This window comes from Chiloscyllium plagiosum, unplaced genomic scaffold (assembly GCF_037043375.1).
Source record: "Chiloscyllium plagiosum isolate Xiang-an unplaced genomic scaffold, Cpla_swu_hap1 HiC_scaffold_23, whole genome shotgun sequence".
Taxonomy (NCBI): domain Eukaryota; kingdom Metazoa; phylum Chordata; class Chondrichthyes; order Orectolobiformes; family Hemiscylliidae; genus Chiloscyllium; species Chiloscyllium plagiosum.
In genome coordinates this window covers 48,328,022-48,347,230 of record NW_028270161.1, presented here as the reverse complement: position 1 = coordinate 48,347,230, position 19,209 = coordinate 48,328,022, and the positions used below count along the sequence as shown (strand labels likewise).

The following is a 19,209-nucleotide window of genomic DNA, read 5'->3' as shown; positions in this document are numbered from 1 at the left end:
TGTGTATAAAAAATGGCACCCCTTAAGTCCCTTTTAAATCTTGCCCCTCTCACCCTAAACCTATGCCCTCTAGGTTTGAACTGCCCTGCCCTGGGAAAAAAACCTTGTCTATTTATGCCCCTCATGGTTTTATAAACCACTAAGGTCACCTCTCAGCCTCCAACACTCCAGGGAAACCAGCCCAGCACCATTCATCCTCTTCCTATATCTCAAATCCGCCAACCTTGGCAGCATCCTTGTAAATTTTTACTGAACCCTTTTCCAGTGGATGAGGTGATCCAAAGGGAAGCCATCCTCCCAGATCCTGGCAGCATGGTCAGATGTTGCCACCTATGTCAGTGCTCTGTTTTCTGGTGGAATGGCCAGCAGTGCAACAGGAAGGTCAACAAGCTTCTCCACTCCATCAGGGTTAGCAGCTTCTCTGCTATTTCACACTCGTTCTGTCTCTGTTACTGCACTCACCTCCCATCAAAGCTCATGATCTCCCACTCTTACTATTGCCTGCATTATCTTCCCTCACTTGCTCATGATTCACCCTAATGTCCCGCATCACTCCCCCTGCGTGGCCTGTGAACTCTCCCAGGACACCTTGCCAAAGCTGTGCCATCTATTGTCACCTCACGCAATCGCTCCCTCTCCCCAGTGAGAGGCAGCCCACAGGGCAGACAGTCAGGATGAGTGGAGGAATACCTCACATTGGACTTCCATTGACTACAAAGAGAGAATGCTGGTCGTCACTCCAGTAGGGATGCTGAACCATTCAGGTCCTGCTAGCTGAGTATGATTCATTATTTATTCCACTGCAGTTCTCACCTTTGCTGTTCTGTCAGCATTATTCATTGCTCACAACTACAAGCTATTCGCTATGATGACACTCTGAAGAAGACTGATTTATTCCTCCCCTCTCTGTCTCTACTTTCTTTCTCACTTTTTTTCTGAGGTATGTCATATGGATAACCTAAAAACAAAAGGCATTGCACTTAAGATATTAAACAGCCCTCAAGTAAGTAAAAAAAAAAATTACTTATTTATACTTATTTGTTTAAACAAAATAAACATAGCAGCACGGTGGCTCGGTGGTTAGCATTGCAACTTCACAGCACCAAGGACCTGGGTTCAATTACATCCTCGGGCGACTGTGTGTGGACTTTGCACATACTCCCTGTGCTTACAAGACTTTCCTCCCAGTGTCCAGGGATGTGCAGGCGAGGGAGATTTTCTATGAGGGTGGGTGGATCTGGCTTGGATGCTCTTCGGTAGGGTCGATGTGGACCCGATAGGCCAAATGGTCTGCCTCCCTACTGTAGGAATTCTATGGAAGCATAAATGTGCAAGTAGGGGAATTTAAATCGAAACTCAGGGTTGCATCTGACATTGTTAGAAGTTCAATTCAGATTGAAAAAACAAAATTGTAGGTGCATAAGCAAGTATTGGTATACTCAGCTCAGAATACTTAGAGATGGAATAATAAAAGAGGTAGTTTTACTCCTGGTGTATGACAAAAGTTTTCAAACATGAAATTTATTGTCTGCCATTCAAAGTTTGTGCGAAGATTTGTAGCTCGGGTGCTTGTTGTTGTGGTTCTGTACGCCGAGCTGGAAGTTTTTGTTGCAAATGTTTCGTCCCCTGGCTAGGCGACATCATCAGTGCTTGGGAGCCTCCTGCGAAGCGCTTCTTTGATGTTTCCTCCGGTGTTTATAGTGGTCTGTCCCTGCCGCTTCTGGTTGTCAGTTTCAGCTGTCCGCTGTAGTGGTTGGTATATTGGGTCCAGGTCGATGTGTTTGTTGATGGAGTTTGTGGATGAATGCCATGCCTCTAGGAATTCCCTGGCTGTTCTCTGTCTGGCTTGCCCTATGATAGTAGTGTTGTCCCAGTCGAATTCATGTTGCTTGTTGTCTGCGTGTGTGGCTACTAAGGATAGCTGGTCGTGTCGTTTCGTGGCTAGTTGATGTTCATGTATGCGGATCGTTAGCTGTCTTCCTGTTTGTCCTATATAGTGTTTTGTGCAGTCCTTGCATGGTATTTTGTACACTACATTAGTTTTGCTCATGTTGGGTATCGGGTCCTTCGTTCCGGTGAGTTGTTGTCTGAGCGTGGCTGTTGGTTTGTGTGCCGTTATAAATCCTAGGGGTCGCAGTAGTCTGGCAGTCAGTTCCGAGATGCTCCTGATGTATGGTAGTGTGGTTAGTCCTTTTGGTTGTGGTATGTCCTCGTTCCGTGGTCTTTCTCTTAGGCATCTGTTGATGAAGTTGTGCGGGTATCCGTTTTTGGCGAATACCTTGTATAGGTGTTCCTCTTCTTTTTGCAGTTCTGGTGTCCTGCAGTGTGTTGTGGCCCTTTTGAATAGTGTCCTGATGCAGCTTCGTTTGTGTGTGTTGGGGTGGTTACTTTCATAGTTTAGGACTTGGTCTGTGTGTGTGGCTTTCCTGTATACCCTTGTAGTGAATTCTCCGTTCGGTGTTCTCTGTACCATCACGTCTAGGAATGGGAGTTGGCTATCCTTTTCTTCTTCTCTCGTGAATCGGATTCCTGTGAGTGTGGCGTTGATGATCCGGTGTGTTTTTTCTATTTTCTATTTTCTATTTGCGGCAGGGACAGACCACTATAAACACCGGAGGAAACATCAAAGAAGCGCTTCGCAGGAGGCTCCCAAGCACTGATGATGTCGCCTAGCCAGGGGACGAAACGTTTGCAACAAAAACTTCCAGCTCGGCGAACAGAACCACAACATTGTCTGCCATTATAACAGAGGAAATATTATGCATATATTAAGTACAAACTTTCTAATTGGATAAGGGTTTCTTAGCTTTAACCTTAGTGCATTGCCAAATGCATTCTTTGAAGCATCAAGAATAACGATTGTCCTCAATTTCCTGATTGCAACAACTAACCGTAATCCATTTAAAATAAATGTATTACCATTACAAGTACAACTGGTAAATCTAATAACATTTCCATCAAGTTCCCATTAACTTGAAACCATTCAGATTGCTCTACCAGAATACTTTGAAGAAAAATAGATGTTACCTTCCAAGGATTGTATTTTAAAAGCAGTGTACACAACATTTCTTAACGTCTGATGAAATGGGATTAACATTATGAACTGTTGTTTGATGCTGTTATTAAACCAACATTGCTGTACCGATGTTTATGACAACTTAGTGGGATGTGGAGACTTTAGTGTATTCATGACATTGTATTTTTATATGAAGGAAAGGCTATCCTAGTTGGATTAAGTGAATCCAATCACAGTCATTGCTGTTTGTTCACTTGTTACGAAATAAGCTGATTTAATGATTTGCATCAAGTAACCCTTGAAAACAACTCCAGAAGTATGGAAGGATATGTGCAAAAGCCTCAGTGCTTGGCCAAATGTTGCTCTAATGTTAAGGATGGGGTTCAGCTGTTTTGTCTGTGTTTGGACCAAAACTATAATGAGGTCAAGAGTGAGTGGCCCTGGTGTATTGAAAGTTAGCATTAGTGAGCAGGTTATTGCTGAATAAGTGCTACTTGATAACACTTTCAGGAAAACCTTCCATCACTTTGCTGAGAAGATGTCATTGGGATACTAAGTCAGTGGGTTGGATATGTTCTGCTTTGTGGATGGGACATACCTTGGCAAGTTTCCACATTGATGTGTAAGTGTTGCTATTGTAGTTGTACAGGAGCAGCTTGACTAGGGATTCAAGTTGAAATTAAATCACTTGCTCTTGTGCAGTAATGTTCATCTTCATTGCCAGAATGTTATCAATGCCCATAGCCTTTGGAATATCGAGTGTTAGTTGCTGTTTCTTGATATCGTGTGGACTCATGGAGTGAATGGAATTAGCTGAAGACTGGAAATCAATAATTTTAGGGCCCTCAGGAGCAGACGAGATGGATCATCCACTTAGCAACTCCAGCAGATGATGTTTGCAAATGCTTCAACCTGGTCATTTGCACTGATGTGCTGGACTTGCCTATTGTTGAGGATGGGGATATTTTGCATCCTTCACCTCCTGCCAATTGTTTAACCATCCACTTTTTTTTTTAATTTCAAAAATATACTTTATTCATAAAATATTTTGATGATCTGTACAATTGGTCATGCCATACATACATAAACATTCCATTTCTTTGCATACAGAGATCAGAATTTATCATTTGCACGTTTACTATCCATATATTTAGCTGAAGCGTCAGCAAAGCCCACTTACTGCGTGGGCCCCCTGTACTTTGGCAGTCAGATGTTACACAGTGGTCTTTCCCCACCGCGCCTTGGCGGCAGCTGCCCCACGTTTCAGTATGTTCCTCAACACGTAGTCCTGAACCTTGGAATGTGCCAGTCCACAACACTCAGTCGGGGTCAACTCCTTCAGCTGGAAGATCAACAGGTTGCAGACAGACCAAAGAGCGTCCTTCACCGAGTTGATGATCCTCCAGGCACAGTTGATGTTCGTCTCGGTGTGCGTCCCAGGGAACAGACCATAGAGCACAGAGTCCCACGTCATGGAGCTACTTGGGACGAACGTCGACAAACACCACTACATTTGTCTCCAGACTTCCTTTGCGTAGGCATATTCCAGAAGGAGGTGTGTGACAGCCTCATCCCCTCTGCAGCCGCTTCGAGGACAGCGTGTTGTGTGGCTGAGAGTCCGGGTGTGCATAAAGGACCTCACAGGCAGAGCCCTTCTCACCACCAGCCAAGCCATGTCTTGGTGCTTGTTGGAAAGTTCTGGCGATGAGGCATTCTGCCAAATGGCTTTGACAGTCTGCTCAGGGAACTGCTCGACAGGATCCGCCCTCTCCTTTTCCTGAAGGGTCTCAAGGACACTACGTGCTGACCACTTCCTGATGGACTTGTGGTCAAAGGTGTTTTTCTTCACAAATTTCTCCACAAACGACAGGTGATATGGAACGGTCCAACTACTCGGAACGTTCCGCAGCAGCGAGGCCAGGCCCATTCTCCGCAACACCGGGGACAGGTAGAACCTCAGTATGTAGTGACACTTGGTGTTTGCGTACCGGGGATCCACGCACAGCTTGATGCAGCCACATACAAAAGGTGGCCATCAGGGTGAGGGTGGCATTTGGTGTGTTTTTTCCCCCGTTGCCCAGAGCTTTATACATCAAGTCCCTTCGGACTCTGGCCATCTTTGATCTCCATATAAAAGGGAAGATGGCCCGGGTGACTGCAGCGGCACAGGTTCTGGAAATAGGCCAGACCTGTCCCACATAACAGCAATGACAATGCCTCACTCTTGATGACCAGGTTTTTACTCATGATGGAGAGCGACCGTAGCTTCCATCTGCCCAGTTTCTGACTCACTTTCTTGATACACTCCCCCCAAGACTTTGGCACACGCCCCAGCCCCTTTGAACCAAATACCCAGCACCTTCAGGTAGTCAGTCCTGACGGTGAAGGGGATGAAGGATTGGTCAGCCCAGTTCCCGAAGAACATGGCCTCACTCTTGCCTTGGTTGACCTTGGGCCCCGTGGCCTGTTCGAACTGGTCACATAAGCACAAGAGTCTGAACGGACATTGGATCAGAGCAAAAAAATGGCAACATCATCCATGTACAGGGAGGCCTTAACCTGTAGGCCCCCGCTGCCAGGAAAAGTCACCCCTCTCAGGCTCGCATCCTTCCTGATGGACTCAGCAAATGGCTCTATGCAGCACACAAACAAGGCAGGAGATAGGGCAACCCTGCCTGACACCAGATCTGACTGGGAAGCTATCTGATTCCCACCCATTGTCAGTGCAGTCTCAATCAATGTTGGTGTAGAGCAGTCTGATCCAATTGCAGATTCCCTCCCCAAAGTCCATTTTGGAGAGAACATCCCTCATATACGTATGTGATATCTTGTCAAAGGCTCTCTCTTCATCCAGGCTGATGAGGCAGGTGTCCAACCCCGTGTCCTGCACATAGGCGATCGTATCCCTGAGGAGTGCGAGACTCTGATCTTCCTGACCGGTACAGCACAGGTTTGGTCAGGGTGGATCACCAATCCCAGAGCAGACCTGAACTGGTTGGTGATGACCTTTGCCAAGATTTTGTAATCTGCATTTAATAGTAAGATTGGTCTCCAATTTCTGATTTCCTCCCTCTCCCCCTTCCGCTTGTAGATTAACCGTCCACCATTCAGATCAAAGCAGAGTGAGTATGGGTTTGTTATACTAATGCATCTTCGGTTAGCAGGCATTACAGGTGTACTCCTTAAAACACCTAGGCTACTAACTGAAGTGACTGGCACTGTTGCATTAAAGAGAGTATCTGACAACAGCCCTGGCATTTTAGAACTGAAACTTTCTGATCTTTGTGCTCTCATTGCTGATTGATACGTAATTAGGTGACAGTGCAGTGTCAAAACATTTAAGTGTACAAAATGTAAGCAAGACAACCTATAATGCTAAGTATTAAGTTCCCTACACTGAGGGGTGTAGTTTCTATTCCCTTGCAACAGTGTGATGTAGTCATGATTTGGAGATGCTGGTATTGGACTGGGGTGTACAAAGTTAAAAATCACACAACACCAGGTTATAGTCCAACAGGTTTAACTGGAAGCACACTAGCTTTCGGAGTGATGCTCCTTCATCAGATGATAGTGGAGGGCTCGATCGTAACAGAATTTCTAGCAAAAATTTACAGTGATGTAACTGAAATTATGCATAGACAATCAATTTTTCAATGTATAATTTCAGTTACATCACACTGTAAATTTTTGCTATAAATTCTGTGTTACGATTGAGCCCTCCACTATCATCTGATGAAGGAGCGTCGCTCTGAAAGCTAGTGTGCTTCCAATTAAACCTGTTGGACTATAACCTGGTGTTGTGATTTTTAACAGTGTGATGTAGGAACAGAAGTGTTTGTAACAGATAAGAAGAGGTTAATAAGTTGAGTGAAACACTGAATTGATATGCATTTTTAGACTAAGGAGCGGCCACTGAGCCTGCAGATTCTTTGTAAGTAGCAGTTTAAGGAAAACTGGGTGATAATTAGACCCACTGTGTGGCATTTAGCACCACAGCATGAAGCTACATTAAGAAAGCTGCTGCATGAACTGAGGGCTGAAAGGACGTCTCGAATGGAATGACAGCATGTTCCTCACTCTGTCCCCTGCCTGGACACATTTGCAGGGGCTTTCACTCATTTCTGAAAACTGCCTACACTCATACAATTTCACCAGGAGACCTGCAAGGAAGATATTGTGATTGACTGCTCAAAGTGTCTTTGTGAAATCACTGTTTAAAGACTGACCAAGTGAGAAAGACTGTCATTAATTCTTCCATAGAATTCTAATCATTGAACCTGATGAGTCATTGGAGTGAAAGCAGCAATGGAAAATTTGATGTTAAAACAAAATCTGTACAGATTGTATCTGCAAAGATATATATCTGTAACTTGCATTCCTTTTAAGCATTTTTTACTTCTTTGAAAATGTTGGGATTAAATACTCAGCAGAATTGATGCAACATCAATTGCTGTAATATATCTTGGGCGGCACGGTGGCACAGTGGTTAGCACTGCTGCCTCACAGCACCAGGGTCCCAGGTACGATTCCAGCCTCGGGTGACTGTCTGTGTGGAGTTTGCACGTTCTCCCCGTGTCTGCGTGGGTTTCCTCCGGGTGCTCCGGTTTCCTCCCACAGTTCAAAGATGTGCAGGTCAGGTGAATTGGCCATGCTAAATTGCCCGTAGTGTTAGGTAAGGGGTAAATGTAGGGCTATGGGTGGGTTGCGCTTCGGCGGGTCGGTGTGGACTTGTTGGGCCGAAGGGCCTGTTTCCACACTGTAATCTAATCTAATCTAAAAAATCTATATGCAATATATAAATGTATATTTTAAATAGGTAGAAATTAAGAAATCAATACAAGGTGCATATTTATTCAAATATAAGGTAGACATTTTTTATATTTGTTATTGGGATGTGGGCATCGCTGACTAGGCCAGCATTTATCTGTCCATAGTTGATCTTGGGAAGATGGTAGTGAGCTAGTGTTGAATAGCTGGAGTCCATGGAATGTAGGTACGGTCACAGTTCAGTTGGTGCACGACTTTTCACCCAGTGACAGTAAAGCAGAAAAGTTCGAAGTTAGGGTGGTTGGATCTTGGAGGTGAAGTTGCTAGTGATCATTGTCCTGGCATCTCCAGCCCTTGTCCTTCCAGATGGTTGAGAACATGGCATTCCTCATTAGTACATTAGTCAGCAGCCTTATCTGGCAAACAGAGACAGTGAGGACTGCAGATACTGGAGATCAGAGTCAAGAGTGTGGTGCTGGAAAAGCACAGCAGGTCAGGCAGCATCCAAGGAGCAGGAGCGTCGATTCTCCTGTTCCTCAGATGCTGCCTGATGTGCCAAGGTTTTTCCAGCACCACACTCTTACCTGGCACACAGGTTGCCAGGATTCAATTCCCTGACAGGCATGTAGAAGTGTAGGGAAGTCCCAGAGGCAGCCAGCACCGGTTAGAAGAGCAGGTGAAAGAGAGAGAGCGAGAGAGAGTGCGCGAGAGATCAAAGACCTCTGCAACTACGAGAAAAGTGTGAGGGAAAGCAAGACATCAGAGCACTTTGGATCTACTAAAACAATTGATATAAGAAGAGAAAGAAAGGTCAGAACTCTGGCACCACAAAAGCAAAAATGATGCCAGAGAGAGGCAGAGGGTTCAGGGCTAGTTGCTGCTATTACTGCTGGTGTATGAGGAGAATCAGAGCTGTGTTTGGAATAAAAATGAAGGTGGAACATTACAGGAAATGTAGCACTGTGACTCTGTGGTTGGGCTGATTAAAACAGTAAATTATTAAGCATTGGTAGTAAAGAGCAAGTAATTAGCTGGTGAGTATCATTTTTTTAAAGAAAGGTTTATTGAAACTGATAAAAATGTGTTGAGTTAATGATATTCATCAGTACTTGAGTAACTGCAGTAAGATGTATTAATATTTGTTTTCAGCAATGTTAAGTAACAGTGAGAGGACTGCCCCAAACTGAAGATTGAACACCATGTGGGAAGTCTCAGATGATTCCTATGTTTTGGTTAACCACTTGTGCAAAAAAATTGTATTGATTAGCAGCAGTTTGTGCTCAACAAACAGCATTATAGAACATCCGAGGCTGAGAGTTCATTTATACACATGGACACTCTACAGCTGAGCAGTATGCAAGAGAAAAAGGGAATGGGTGACCATCAAGGCACACTCAGGTAGTACATGGAGCTCCAGAGTGAATCCCATTTTTAACCAGTACTTTACTGCTGACTACCGATAAAAATGGTGTTTCATGTGAAGAGTACAATCAGGGACTGGTTCATGGCAAAGTAGGTAGCTCAGGCAGATACATGGTGGTCTGGAAGTGTCAGAGTCAGAGTTATAGAGATGTACAGAACGGAAACATTGCCTTCGGTCAAACCCGTCCATGCCAACCAGGTATCCCAACCCAATCTCATCCCACCTGCCAGCACCCAGCCCATATCCCTCCAAACCCTTCCTATTCATATACCCATCCAGATGCCTTTTAAATGTTGCAATTGTACCAGCCTGCACCACTTCCTTTGGCAGCTCATCACACACACGCGCGCACAACCCTCTGAAAAGTTGCTCCTTAGGTCCCTTTTATATCTTTCCCCTCTCACCTGAAACCTATGCCCTCTAGTTCTGGATTCCACCACTCCAGGGAAAATCCCTTGTCTATTTATCCTATCCAGGCCTCATTAGATTCCCTAGTGTGAAAACAGGGCCTTCGGCCCAACCAGTCCACACTGACCCTCCGAAGAGTAACCCACCCAGACCCATTTCTCTGACAAATGCACCTAACACTATGGGCAATTTAGCATGGCCAATTCACCTAACCTGCACATCTTTGGACTGTGGGAGAAAACCAGAGCACCCGGAGGAAACCCACACAGACACAGGGAGAATGTGCAAACTCCTCACAGAGTCACCCAAGGCTGGAAACGAACCTGGGACTCTGGTGCTGTGAGGCAGCAGTAAGAGGTTTATAAACCTCGAAGGTCACCCCTCAGCCTCCGACGCTCCAGGGAAAACAACCCCAGCCTGTTTAGCCTCTCCCTGTAGCTCAAATCCTCCAACCCTGGCAACGTCCTTGTAAATCTTTTCTGAACCCTTTCAAGTTTCACAATATCCTTCCGATCAGAAGGAGACCAGAATTGCACGCAATATTCCAACAGTGGCCTAACCAATGTCCTGTACAGCCGCAACATGACCTCCCAACTCCTGTACTCAATACTCTGACCAAAGGAAGGAAAGCATACCAAATGCCTGCTTCACTATCCTATCTACCTGTGACCCCACTTTCAAGGAGTTATGAACCTGCACTCCAAGGTGTCTTTATTCAGCAACACTCCCTAGGACCTTACCAGTGTACAAGTCCTGCTAAGATTTGCTTTCACAAAATGCAACACCTTACATTTATCTAAATTAAACTCCATCTTTCACTCCTCAGCCCATTCCCCATCTGATCAAGATCCATTGTAATCTGAGGTAACCTTCTTCGTTCTCCACTACACCTCCAATTTTGGTGTCATCTGCAAACTATAAGTGATGAAAAGTAGTGGACTCAACACCGATCCTTGTGGCACTCCACTGGTCACAGGCTTCCAGTCTGAAAAACAGCACTTGACCACGACCCTCTGTCTTCTACCTTTTGAGCCAGTTCTGTATCCAAATGGCTAGTTCTCCCTGTATTCTATGAAATCCAGTGGGAGAATATTCAGGGGAATGGTGATCCCCTATCATAAGGCTCAGGAGGAGTATAGAAATTGATAAGGAACAATCCAGAGCAAGAATAATTAATTGGGAGACAACTGACTAATAAGGTAACAATGTATTTAAGTTGAATAAATTGGAGGCAAAGTTTGGCAGGAAAAGTATTAGCTAAACAATTGGCCACCTTCTAAGTAGAGATATTTCAGGCACAGTTAAAGGGGAAAGTTAGAACAAACAAATTTAAACTATGATAAAAGATGGAGAAATTCTCATCAAAAAAGGAAAACGATGGCTTGTGACAGCTGTCCAATTAAAAACAATCGATAACTAGGCTGAAGGTAAAACATTCAGCGGGACCGTGAGAAAGCAATTAATTGAAGCAAAGAGGGAGAATGAAAAGAAACTGGCAGGTAATTAAAAGGAAACCTTGTTTCAGTCTGGATTCAAGTTTTTTGGTGTGATATAAACCAAGATACCATTCATTGTAAGTAGAATCTATTAACTATTCAGTCTTATAGTTGTCCATGCTTTGAACAATTCACCCAGTTTATGTATTCAAAACTCTATCCAAGTGCTCTTGTTGGTAAGGCGGACACAGGGACATTTAGTTTGAAGTTCAACTTGATTTTATCATCAAAATATTCTCCATTAAAACACTGAGCATTTCCCAAAATTCCCATAACAATTACTCTCTAGCTAGCCCTAGCCATCGGAGAAAGGATATTACTTGCAATGATCCACATGTTTGAACTGCACGTTTGGAATCTCCTTCCTCTCTAATGTAGGGCTGTCTCTCTTCCACAAACGTGGCTCTCAGGTCGGAGGTAGGGGGGGGGGGGAATCTTTTGCATTTTCTTGGGTTGCTACACGGTCTTCTGCCATGAGTCTTGTTTCAAATCTTCATGGAGGTGTGTGTAATAATCCCCCTTTGTCCTTGACCTTGCAAAATGTTCTGTGGCCTTTGGCCAATGGGATCATTCCAACACCCTTCACTGTTGCCAGATGGAAAGTGCACAATCAGGCACGATCAAGATGACAGAAAATCTGATCAACACTTGGACTGGTTGTAACTGATTCCCCTTGACCCCTTTGTAACCTCTTCGGTCTTTGTTCTCTGTAGCTGATAGCTACTAGCTGGTTAATTTAGATTGGCCAATTTTGTGTTTCCCCCGTCTTATTTTATGATCTCTTTCCCGCTCAATCTTCTCACCTTTTTAGATATGGAGTTGCCCCTCCACCCTTTTACTGTGGTCATCATGCATCCCAGCATTCTGTCTCCAAATTCCTCAGAATTCAGTTTCCATCTCTCCTCCAGCAGAATTGCCCCACTCTCCTGAAAACCCCTTCCTCTGACATTTAGTGTCCAGACTCCCAGGACTGACCATGGCCAATCCCTTTGAGTGAATTAGCCAGGCTGGTCTAGTGATTAATGACAAGAACCCTGGCAATTTCTGTACACCCCCTCTTATGTCCATGCTGCCTATGGACAAATTCTTCTTCAGTATCTGGGAAGTTGAGTGGTACTGAACATTATACAATCAGTGAACATTCTCATTTTTAACCTTATGATGGAAGGATGATTATTAATGGAGAGCTGAAAAGGTTTGGGCATAAGACCATAAGACATAGGAGTGGAAGTAAGGTCATTCAGCCCATCGAGTCCACTCCGCAAAGGGGTTTTATCCCGAGGAAGTTGTGAGATGGGAATATGACTGGCCTCCACCAACAACAACCATCTTTCTTTATACTAGGCATGACTTCAATCAGTGGAGGGCTTTTCCCGGATGCCCATTGACTTCAATTTTGCCAAGACTTTTTGATGCCCACACTTGGTCAAAAGTTGCTCTCATGTTAAGGATGGAGTTCAACTGTTTTGTCTATGCTTGGACCAAATCTGTTGTAAGGTCAAGAGCTGAATGGCCCTGCTGAACACAAAGAGCATTGGTGAACATGTTATTGCTGAATAAGTGCCATTTGATAGCACTTTCATCAAAACCTTTCATTACTTTGCTGGTGTTTGAGAGTGTATCAATTGGCCATTACGTCAATGGGTTGGATATGTTCTGCTTTTCACGGATAGGACATACCTAGACAAGTTTCTACATTGATGGGTAAATGTTACTGTTGTAGTTGTGCAAGAGCAGCTTGACTAGGGATTCAAGCACAAATTAACCCCCTTGCTCTTGTGCAGTAATGTTCAGTATCATTGCCAGAATGTTATCGATGCCCATAGCCTCTGGAGTATCCAGTGCTAGTAGCTGTTTCTTTATATTGTGTGGACACCATGAATCAAATTAGCTGAAGGGTATCTGATTTTAGGGACTTCAGGAGGAGACAGATGGGTCAGCCATGCAGCCAACTCTGGCAGAAGTTTGCAAATGCTTCAACCTTGTAATTTGTACTGATGTGATGGACTTTCCCATTGCTGAGGATGGGGATAATTTTGCAGCCTTCCCCTCCTGCCAATTGTTTAACTGTCCACCATTCAGAACTAGATGTGGCATGACTGAGTTTTTATCTGGTTCGTTGCCTGAGATCATTTTACTGTATCCGTCACTTGCTGCTTTCACGGTGTGACACCTAAGTAGGCCTGTGTTGGAGCTTCAGCAGGTTGACTCTTGTTAGATATATCTGGTGCTCTCCTGGCATGACCGCCTGCAGTTGTCATTGAGCCAGGGGATTTAGCCTGGCTCAATAGTAATGGTAGACTTAGGGATATGCCAGGCCGTGAGGTAACAGATTGTGGTTGAGTACATTTTTGCTGCTGCTGATGGCCCCCAGTGTCCCAAGGATGCCCAGCTTTAAGTTGCTAGATATGTTCTGAATTTATTTCATTTAGCACAAAACATTATGGGAGATAGTCCCATCTTCATGCTGAACCTCTGTCTTCACTAGGACAGTGTGGTGTTCAATCCTACAATTACTGTCATGGATAGATGCATGTGGACAGGTAGATCGACAAGGACCAACTCTAGTAGGTTTTTTGCTCTGGTTGGTTCTCACTACCTGCTGCAAACCCAGTCTGATAGATACATCAATCAGGCCTGGGCCAGCTTAGTTAGTAGTGCTAATGACCCTCTCCAAATAATGTGGAATGTAGAGGAGTAATTCTGGGTGGGGGCGCGGATGATGGCAGTAGGTACAGGGTGGGTGTTGCTGCTAGGTGGCAATCAATGGGAAGCTTTCATTCTTCTGTTTGATCTGACATTGAGATGTTTTGGAGTTCAGATCCAATACTTCCAGAACATTTCCATCTCAAATGTATATCACTGTGCCACCACCTCTAGTTGTCCGTCTAACTAGTGGGTCAGCACATACTGGGGTCTTGATGGCAGTGCCTGAGACATCACTGGAATGGTAATAGTGCTACCTGCGACATTAATTACAGCTTTATTAATGCAATTATGCCTGTATCAGCCCATTGCTTGATTAGTCTGTCAGACATCTATTCTAATGTTGACATTTGTAAGTGTCCCAGTATTTAATAAGACAGACTTATTTTGGGCACATTGTCTGATTTTACTCTTTTGAACTATTTAATTTTTGCCTGCTGTGTTTTCCTACAGCGTAAGTGACGCACTTCAAAAGTGCTAGACTGGATAAAGTGTTTGAGAAACTTTGAGGTTATGAAAGGTGCTACAGAAATGCAAGCTCTTTCACTGCATAGATTTTCCTCAAGCCACGTCTTGTCATTAAAATTGGGTGCTATTTTCTTTTCCCAAGTCAGCTGTAAACTCCTATTGCTTTCTTCCATGGTATCAAAGCAAAGGCAGATCCTAATAGATTTAGTCTACATTTGGTCTCTCCCACTTGGATCCCTGCTGCTTTCTTATCAGGCCAATTCTCATTTTAAAGGTGTGTACCTTTTCACGGGAAAGTTGCCAGTTGTGTCTGAGGTTGTAATTTCTGTTGGTGTGGCCTTACAGACTCATCTGGAGCCCATCTTAATTGTCACTGCCTCTGTGCTTCAGTCTGTCTGACTTGGCTGACCTGCAACCTGCAACACTACCCACAATTACTGTTGCATGTTGACAAAACAATCAGGGTCATACACCTCAACATCAAGAACTAACACTGGAGCAGTTTTAATGCTTAATATCTGTCTGTTAAGAGAAGTTTCTTTGCTTGGAAGATTATCTGGAAAGGCCACTCACTCTTCCATCTGAAGGATGTTCCTGCCAGGACACACGCTGGATGGCTGTCTGCCATGCATTTACCAAATATTTATACCGTCTGCATTTGAATTATATTTGCAATGTCATTAGAAGCCTTGGATCACAGCCATCTTGTAACTCCTTACTACCTTCTATTATTTAGTCAACTCAACTTTAACTGTACATTGTTTTAATGGGCCTCTTTCAATTGTAGTGACCTTCTTTGACTGTAAGTGTGTTACACAGCTGCCATCTTAATGCAAATGATCATTTTTGTGTTTGGGTTGAAGCATTTGGAAACAAATGGGTGTGGTTTTGGCATGGGCACCAGAGTAAAAGAGTTCTTGATTGTCAAGGCTAACAGAACCTGGTGCCAATCCTTCAAGATGGGACTTGTTTAGTTCTGCTGGTGCCAGAAAAGCCCTTCAATTGATCTTCTGAGGCTTAGTGCAGTTCTTGGCTCTAGGTATACCATCCAAGGAGCAGGAGAATCGACGTTTCGGGCATGAGCCCTTCTTCAGGAATGAGGAGAGTGTGCCAAGCAGGCTAAGATAAAAGGTAGGGAGGAGGGACTTGGGGGAGGGGCGTTGGAAATGCGATAGGTGGAAGGACGTTAAGGTGAGGGTAATAGGCCGGAGTGGGGGTGGGGGCGGAGAGGTCAGGAAGAAGATTGCAGGTTAGGAAGGTGGTGCTGAGTTAGAGGGTTGGGACTGAGACAAGGTGGGGGAGGGAGGGGAAATGAGGAAACTGGAGAAATCAGAGTTCATCCCTTGTGGTTGGAGGGTTCCTAGGCGGAAGATATGAGGCACTCTTCCTCCAGCCGTCGTGTTGCTATGGTCTGGCGATGGAGGAGTCCAAGGACCTGCATGTCCTTGGTGGAGTGGGAGGGGGAGTTGAAGTGTTGAGCCACGGGGTGGTTGGGTTGGTTGGTCCAGGTGTCCTGGAGGTGTTCTCTGAACATTCAGGAGGCCACATCGGGTGCAGCGGATGCAGTAAATGATGTGTGTGGAGGTGCAGGTGAATTTGTGGCGGATATGGAAGGATCTCTTGGGGTCTTGGAGGGAAGTAAGGGGGGAGGTGTGGGCGCAAGTTTTGCATTTCTTGCAGTTGCAGGGGAAGGTGCCGGGAGTGGAGGTTGGGTTGTTGGGCGGTGTGGACCTGACGAGGGAGTCACGGAGGGAGTGGTCTTTTCGGAACGCTGATAGGGGAGGGGAGGGAAATATATCCCTGGTGGTGGGGTCCGTTTGGCGGTGGCGGATGATACGATGTATATGGAGGTTGGTGGGGTGGTAGGTGAGGACCAGTGGGGTTCTGTCCTGGTGGCGATTGGAGGGGCAGGGCTCAAGGGCGGAGGAGATGGGGTGGAGAGCATTGTCGACCATGTCTGGGGGGAAATTGCGGTCTTTGAAGAAAGAGGCCATTTGGGTTGTACGGTATTGGAACTGGTCCTCCTGGGAGCAGATGCAGCGGAGACGAAGGAATTGGGAATATGGGATGGCGTTTTTACAGGGGGCAGGGTGGGAGGAGGTGTAGTCTAGGTAACTGTGGAAGTCGGTCGGTTTATAGTAAATGTCCGTGTTTATTCGGTCGCCCGAGATAGAAATGGGCGACCGAATCAACACGTCCATTTCTATCTCGGGCGACCGATCCATGTCCGAAACGTCAATTCTCCTGCTCCTTGGATGCTGCCTGACCTGCTGCGCTTTTCCAGCAACACATTTTCAGCTCTGATCTCCAGCATCTGCAGACCTCACTTTCTCCTCATATCATTAAAACATTACTAGCCATCCCATTTCTCCCTTCCCACTTGTGTACAGATAATGGGGAAATCAACCAAAACAAATTATGACAAATGGTAACTAGTACTTCAAAAAAAAATTCAATACTATTTCATATCTCATACATGTAATACACAACTAGTTATAATCTCTGTATAGACCTTGGTGTTAAAAATAAATTCAAGCTTCCAAATAATGACTGGAAATATGAAACATGATGTTATATTTTAAGAATTTTACTGCAATAAATAGACCAAAAGCACTCTTGACTAAGCATTATTTTTGTAGGCAACTTATACTTTAAACTACAGGACAGGACTTGCTTTGTAACCTTTAATGTAGCTGAGAAACCAGTTTCACAGGTATTGTTTATAATTAGCCATTTGATTTTCCCAGACCCAGTGCAAATTGATTTTTTTTCTTCGAAGAGTTTGCTTCCATTTTTTCACTTTCCAAGCCAAGTCACATTTAATGCTAGAAATACTTTCATGGTGAGGATTTTTCTATCTTTAGTATAAGCTGCATGAATCTTCCAGCTTAATTTCAAATCCTAATGGATTTAGTCTACATTTGGTCTTTCCCACTTGAATCCCTGTACAGTAAACCACAGAGAATTTTGACCTCAGACAGTTCCCTCGCTCCCAGCAGATTAACTTAGTTTATGAGTTTCAGGAAGGTCTTAGAAACACTGTCCCCTCACAGCCATTCTCAAATGAAAAGTGAGTTCTACAGCCTTTTCAGACAGGTAAAAATGCTGATTAGCTATCCTTGAGACCAGAATTCTTTTTCATTTGGGATTAGAGATGCTTTAAAGCATAAATGTCTACAGCACCTTCTTGGGACTTTGAAGAGTAGCAGTCTAATTATTCTAAACACAGATGCTTCTCCCAATGTCTCCAAGCATGATCACATTTCACCCTCTTTCTAGCCAGCAACCAGACCCTCTTTTTAAATCTTTAACAGCTGCATCACCCAGACTTGTCAGGCAAATCCCAAGACAGGCCAGACAACCCCCTTCACTAAGGGTGTCAGGTTGGTTCGGTGGTTAGCACTGCTGCCTCAGTCAGGGACCCGTTTTCAATTCCTGCCTTGGGCGACGGTCTCTTTGGAATTTGCATATTCTCCCTACGTGAGTTTCCTCCCACAGTCCAAAGATGTGCAGGTTAGGTGGACTGGCTGAATTGCCAATAGTGTTCAGGAACATGTCAGTTAAGTGGATTAGCTACAGGAAATGTGGGGTAGTGGGTCTGGGTGGGATGCTGTCCAGAGGATTGGTGTACTGAATGGCCTGCTTTAATACTATACGGTTTCTGTAATTTTATGTGCCCTAAAAACACAATCCCAAAATATAACAATCTTGTAAATCTTATATTTGTAAGAAATTGCCATAAGTCATAAAGGAGGAGTAAGATGCAGATCTACAGTTTTAGGCTTAAGATTGTCCTTCAAGGTGGTGCACAGTAGAGCCCAATTGCTTTCATTGAAGAGGGAGTTGATTTGGAGGGAATCAGTTCAGAAGATAAGTGAAAAGCAAGTTATTTGAAGTGTATAGCTTTTCCTTCTACATTTACCTTTTTGTAACTAAAACCAGCTACACAGTCACCGAGCAGCACTACAGTTTCTAACTGGTGAAATACACTCTTGGCTTGTTGCCATAACAGTGACAATTGTGTTATTTTTTTGTCAAGCATGTTGATTTATGCTGAGTAAAGCATTCACTGTAGTTCTGACTTTTCATAGATGAGCTGTTATAAAAGATTTGTTTTTGTTTTATTTAGAAAACTACAGCTTTCATGATTACACTGCAGGAGTATGCATATAGTAATTTATAGTGAATGAGGGGAGTGACAAGTTATTTAAGCTTTGTTATTTAAAACTGTAACCATTTGGTGACAACAAAGGTAGGCTTACATTTACATTGTTACACTGAAATTAGAACCCTGAAGTACTGTAGATATTTTAACTGAAATCTATTTCTTTAAAGAGAGGGCTGATACAACCAGGATTGTAGAAAATTTACATTTGAAGCCAGAGATCAATGGAATGAGTGGTAGGATTTGGGGTGGCACGGTGGCTCAGTGGTTAGCACTGCTGTCTCAGTGCCAGGGACCCAGGTTCAATTCCTGCCTTAGGTGACTGTGTGGCGCTTGTACATTCTTACTGTTTGCCTGGCTTTCCTCCAGGTGCTCCAGATTCCCCCACAATCCAAAGATGTGCCAGTTAGGTGAATTGGCCATGGGAAATTGCCCATAGTGTTCAGGGATGTGTAGGTTAGGTGCATTAGTCTGTGGTAAATGCAGGGGAATGGGTCTGGGTGGGTTACTCTTCAGAGGGTTTGGTGTGGACTTGTTGGGCTGAAGGGCCTGTTTCCACACTGTAGGGATTCTATGTAACACCTAGAGTGTCAAAGACACTTCAAACAGAATACTGTGATCTCTTGTGACTACAAGGGGCTGATGATTTCCTGCTCAACAGCAAGCCATCCCTACAGATAGAATCTCAAACTGCAGGCACATTATCAGTTTTCCCTTTGAAGAATACACAAATACAGCTTTTAAAAACCCATTTAGTTTC

The 19,209-nt window shown here is 44.3% G+C and overlaps 1 pseudogene; it reads right to left on the bottom strand.

Moving 5' to 3' along the window:
- Positions 1 to 4,229: 4,229 nt before the first annotated feature.
- LOC148145890 (uncharacterized) lies at positions 4,230 to 4,943 on the bottom strand (annotated as a pseudogene).
- Positions 4,944 to 19,209: the final 14,266 nt, after the last annotated feature.